This window comes from Pteropus alecto, unplaced genomic scaffold (assembly GCF_000325575.1).
Source record: "Pteropus alecto unplaced genomic scaffold, ASM32557v1 scaffold134, whole genome shotgun sequence".
Classification (NCBI taxonomy): Eukaryota; Metazoa; Chordata; class Mammalia; order Chiroptera; family Pteropodidae; genus Pteropus; species Pteropus alecto.
Window position 1 is genome coordinate 3567123 of NW_006436283.1, and position 5896 is coordinate 3573018.

The 5896-nt window shown below is 62.1% G+C and overlaps 1 protein-coding gene across 1 annotated transcript in view; it reads right to left on the reverse strand.

Moving 5' to 3' along the window:
- SEPT9 (septin 9) overlaps positions 1-5896 on the reverse strand; it is a 139976-nt gene that overhangs the window by 120434 nt on the left and 13646 nt on the right. The gene's annotated exons all lie outside the window — the stretch shown is intronic.

Consider the following 5896-nt stretch of genomic DNA (forward strand, 5'->3'; position numbering starts at 1 on the left):
GCGTGGGGGCGGGGCGCAGGGGCGGGGTGCGGAGCCAGGTGGCCACGCCCACCGCTGCTCACTGAGTCCGGTCCCCTCTCCTCTCCAGCACCTACCACTGGGGGCAACTCGGCAGGCCTGGCCAGACCTGGCCCCGAAGTGGGTTCCCACTTGGCTCTGTCCTCCAGAACCCTGACAGGCTTCTGGGTTCTGTAGAGCTTTATCCCGGCTCGGGTTCATCAGGCGCACTAGTATGGCAAACGCAGTGAGCGGCCCCAGCGAGGCGGGGGGGGGCCTCCTTAACCCAGCACTTCCCAAGCTGAACCAACGCTTGCTGTCCGAGCGAGGCAGGACCCCCTAGCCAGCGGTCCCCAACCTCTGTGGCACCAGGGGCCGGTGCTCCTATGAGAGTCTAACAGTTGGTGACCTGCAGCGGAGCTGAGGTCGTGATGCTGGCGCTGGGGAGCAGCTGCAGATACAGAGGAAGCTTCGCTCGCCCGCCCATGGCTCACGTCCCGCTGTGCGGCCCGGTTCCTAACAGGCCATGACCCCAAGGCTGGGGACCCCTGCCCTTGGCCACAGCTTTGGGAAAGTTCTTGTGCCAGCCAGCGAGCCCCAGCTCGTCGCCAGCCCAGCCAGGAGGAGAGGCGCACGGTCCATGGGATTCTGCCCGAGGTGGCGGGACTCAGGAAGGGTGACCGGCACGGACACCGCTGTGCCCCTCCGCACGTTCTGGGGAGAGACCAGACTGCGGGGAGGTGGGGGGAGATGGATCCTCCTGAAAGGGTACTCTCCAGGCTCGGAGTTCCTGCCGCCTCTCCCCTCCCCCGCCCTGGTGCAGCTGCTGGCGATTCCTCCGTGATGGATTCCTCCGTGATGGATTCCTCCGTGACGGATTCCTCCGTGACGGATTCATAAATCGAGCAGCATTCCATCTAAGCAATTGGAAGGGTGCTCTGATGAATTGTACCAACCTGAAGGTTTTAATAGGAAAAAGAGTGGGGAGTGGGAGCCATTAACAAAGGAAAAAAAAGAATTATTTTTTGGGTTAGTACATCTTTTCTTTGGGGGAAATTCCTCCGTCGGATTCCTCCGTGATGGATTCCTCCGTGATGGATTCCTCCGTGACGGATTCCTCCGTGACGGATTCCTCTGTGATGGATTCCTCCGTGACAGATTCCTCCACGGTAGATTCCTCCGTGAGGCGCTCCCAGCTCTAGCCCCGCACAACCTCTCACTTTAAAAGGTGGCTTCTCATGAGACTGGATCACCGAAGTCTGCTCCATCCCGACCCCTCCCCCGGCCCTCCTGTGGCCACTGCGGTCACACCTGCCCGCAGAGGGGCAGGAGACCCTGTGTGGCTGGCCCAGTCTGGCTGCCTGGAGCAGCGTGGGTTCCGGGCTGCATTCCTCTCTGGAATCTTCTCCCCACTTTTCATCGTGCCTCGAGTTTTGGCTGTTCCTAAATAAACAGAACCCAGGATGCAGCGCCCCCGGGACCCTGCAGGGTTCCCCGGCCGGCCTGCTGCTTTGGGGGTCCTTTCAGGTCAGTGTGGAAGGGGACTCCAGCGCTCACGGCCCTCACGCCCAACCAGCCATCCATCCAGGGCTGCAGTGACCGGCAGGGGCCCCGAGCCCCAACATTCCTGAAGGGGGGGCCAGCTGCACCCGTGGTGTCCGACATGGCAGCCACGTGTGGCTGCTGAGTACTTGCCCAATGGCCAGAGCCACTGCAGAACTGAGTTTTAATTTTGTGTTAAATAACTAAGTTGAATAACTTAAATGCAGGCAGCCACACGAGCCTGCCAGCTGCCCCGCTGCATGGCTTTGCCTGTCCTCCTCCTCTTCCCTGGAGACACCATGTTCTCCTTAAATTTCCTCCCCAGGAGGCGAACAATGAGAAACGATACTCTTCAACGAATCGAAAGAAGGCTGATATTTCTATTTTAAACTTGTTTTTTGGCCAATTCACCCAAGCTTCTCCGACTAAGTTCAAATCAACAATATCTACTGCCTGCCTGCTGTGTGCCCCGAGAGTGCCCAGGCCCGCAGGTGGGAGGGCACGGGATCCCCAAGGCCGAGCCGTGACAGGGGACGGCCAGTTGGGTCTGCGTTGCCCTGTAACGAGGATGCCTTCAGGGGTGACCCAGCACAGGGCCGAATCTGCAGACATGGCCCACGGGCCGGCCAGAGCCCTGGGAGCAGGGAGGGAAGGAGCAGGACGGAGAGGCTGGACAGGAGGCCGGGCCGGGCTGGCAGCGCCGTGGACGCTGTCCTCGGGCGAGTCCCGTGGGAAAAGGGAGCCCAGGGTTCTTTAAGAGAACCACGACTAGGTCTGTTTAGATCCTCACGTGGACGGCAGCTACTGCCCAGTCGCTGGCACGTGGGCGGTAACTAGCGAAAGCCCCCTGCACGGGGAGAGGCCTCCGCGGGGAGGCCGGGTGGGGTGAGGAGGGACAGCAGAGGCCTGACCAGGACAAAGCCAAGACCGCGGCAGCCCCTCCTAGGGCTGTTTCCGGGGAGAGCAAGTTGAGGAGATCTGGGCCGGCCGTTGGCCTGGGAAAGCCCGGGGGCGGGGCAGAGGTCAGGGAGGACGCTGAGACCTCCTGAGTGCCCGGGGGGATGGCCGGACTGACGTGAGCGGCGTGAAGGAGCAGGTGACAGCGGGTGGGAGAAGCTGCAATGCGCTTGGGGAGCCCAGGGGCAAGGTCCCCAGGCAGCCCAGACTCTGGCCGTCTCTTCCTTGACCAGCTCCCTGTCTCAAAGGCACACTCCCTCCCTTTTGACCCCGCGGCCTGGCACAGGGCACCTGGCCATTCGGCGCATTTCCTGAGCAGCCACTCTGTGCCTGACAGTGTGCCCGGGGCCCTGGAGAGATGGTGAATGAGCTCGACAGGCCCCGCCCTGCACCACCCACTGTCCACGGGGATGATGGCGGTTGGTTAGGCAATGGCACAGCCAGTGTCTGAGTGTACGCCGAGCACTCACGGGGCGGGGCCCTAGCCGGGCCTAGAGCAGGGCAGTCTCTCTGAAGGAAGGGGCGTACGAGTGGGAGAGAAAGGTTAGGGGGTCTGGGGGGCTGGCCCCAACAAGCGGTGCTTTAGGGAGACCCTTCTGTGGGCAGAGTGTCCTCCATCCGCAGTAACCAGGTGGGGAGGTAGCTTCCTGTGGCTGCTGTGACAAATCCCCATAGAGCGAGTGGCTTAAAACAACAGAAACTGATTCCGTCACAGTTCTAGAGGCAGAAGTCCAAGACCGAGGAGACAGAGCTCTGGGAAGAATCCTTCCTCAACCCTTCCAGGTTCTGGTCGCCCCGGGCGTTCCTGGGCTCCTGGCCTCATCACCCCGGCCTCTGCGTCCTTCCTCACACGGCCACCTCATCTTCCCTGAGTGTCCGCGCTCTCTGCTCCTAGAAGGACGCCGGCCATCGACCTCAGGGCCTCCCCTAACTCCAGTAGGACCTCATCTGGGGAGCCTCAACTCACCACATCTGTAAAAGCCCTATTTCCTAACCAGGTTACTTTCTGTGGTTCTGGAGAAACGTGAACTTGGGGAAGGACACTGTTCACCGGCTACAGAGGGATGAGGGTGGGACTGGGGAGGTGACCACCAAGCCCAGAGGTAGTTGAAGGAGGAAAAGCAGGTTTCAGCAGCAGGGCAGAAGGAGAAGTCTCCAGGGACGGGAGGGCTGGCTGGGCCGGGCCGCAGACAGGCCTGGGAACCAGGGCAAAAGTCGGCCAGAGACTGTGGTCTGGGAGGCAGCTGTGGCTTCAAGGCCCAGGAAGTACGTGAACGTGGAGAACAAACCGGAAGGGCACGTGGGAGGGCTGCGGGGGGCGTCCCCATCACCCAGCTGATGTGCCCAAGGAAACACAGCCGAGGGCCTTTGGCAGTGTTGGTAAGCGAGGACATTGTCCGCAGCCCCGTGGGGAGCGACCCCGCCTGCCCACGCAGAGGGGCCCTCCCTGCAGTCCGTGCGAACGCAGCAGGCACCAGGACCACGCAGGTCCAGCTCAGAGCCACCCAGCATGTGAGACGGCAGAGCCGCAGCCGCCCCCCTCCCCACACCCCCTCACACTCCCGACACATAGGGCGAGACGTGACCCACGGGCGAGACACGCTGCTGTCTGCAGACACACGGCCGAGCGCGCTGCGGACCAGCAGACCCCTCGGCGGGAACGCAGGACGTGGAAAGGGCGGGCCAGGGGCTCCGGCTACGCCCCTAACACCTATTTCTAGAGCAGGATGGGAGCGGGCACAGGCGCCTTGTCTTATTCGTTACATTTGTATATGTCTAACTATACCATTTAAAAGAGAAAACAGCGCAGAGAGTGCGTGGGCTTGTTGGAAAGTTTGGCCGTGGTGTGGTTTGAGCTAAAGTGTTGGGGCTCACGTCGGGTTCAGCTATCCCTGGCCTGGTCCCACACGCAGCCCCGGGGACCTAAGATCACGGATGAAGCACCGCATGCAACACAGCCCCTTGGCAAGGGTCAGGGGGATCGGGGGCTGAGAGGCCGGGGTTCCTGGACCAAGGTCTTAGCCACTGGCAGCCGGGAAGACGAGGAGAGAGCGTCTCAACCACAGGGCCCCAGAGAGAGGATTGCGTGTGTCAGCAGGCAGTCCCAGGCGGGACCCAGATCACCAGCCCGCAGCCCTGAGCTCCGGCAAATTATGCCTTAGGCTTCCAAGCCTGGTCACGGCTGCCAAGTGCTGACGGCACGGAACTGGCCGGTCTGAGCACAGGGAAGTAACGGCCAGAGGAGGCTGTGTCCACGTGGCCCAGGGCGCCAGCCTCCCCAAGGGGTCACTCCCAAAGCGTGGGGCCTCGCCCCAGCCCGTCACACGGAGGCGCCCCTAGACCCAGCCCCGCAGGTGAGAGGGAGGGAGATGAGAGGCAACAGGCCCCAATGGGGAGCTCCCCAGAGACGCGGCGACAGTCGGGCAGTCCAGTGGTCAGCGGCCCGACATGGCCGAGGGGGCGGGGATCCTGCTTAACCACAACGTGACTCATTCCGCTGCCCCGAGGCCTCCAGCCGGGCGTCACCCTTCCATTCCCACGGCCGGCCCCATCCTGCACTGCAGGGGGAGTCTGCACAACACGCGCCCCTCACGTCACCCCGACTTCCACCCCGCTCCCTGCAACGAAGTGCCCCTCGGCCACTCCACGGGTCTGGGGGTGCCTGGCCCACCGGCGAGCGCCACCTCTGGAAGACAGACCTGCGGAGAGGTTTGTGACGGCCCCGGAAGTGGGCCCAGGGATATCCGAGCATGGAATTCTGGGGGCCCAGGTAACCAGCATGGCCTGGAACTGTCAAATCCACAGGCACTAGCCACGTGTAGGTAGGAAGTGGACGCTAATTAAAAATAAATTAGTTAAATAATTCTATGCAAACGAGCGAGTAAATAAACTTAGCACTGCCTACTCCAGGTGCGCAGTAGCCACACGTGGCTGGCGGCCACCACACCGGTCAGCACAGATGACGACATCTCCCCACCATGGAAGGTCTGCTGGACAGGGCGCCCGGCAGATGGGAGGTGGGTTCCAGGTGGCACGTCCCTCCCCTAGGACGGCTGCTCCATGAGGGCACAGCCCCCGCCTGCTATGTCACCACTACGTCCCCTCCACTGGTCCTGCCTGGGTCTGGCACCCAGTAGGTCCCCAAAACATTTTCACTTTTCTCGAGGAATCAGCTATTTCCTAGAGGAGCCAAGTCCCTGCAACTCCCGGCCCCAACGTCCCCCAAGGAGAGGCCACCAGAATGAGCACAAGCCACCGAACGTGACATCAGAGAACGAGGAAGGCTCCTGTGACAGCCACACTGGGGTCAGGTCAGGGAGGCCACAGATGCCCAGTGGGGAGAAGCTGCACAACTCAATCCCAGCTGCCAAGGTTGGGCGGTGGAGGCCCAGAGCCCGCC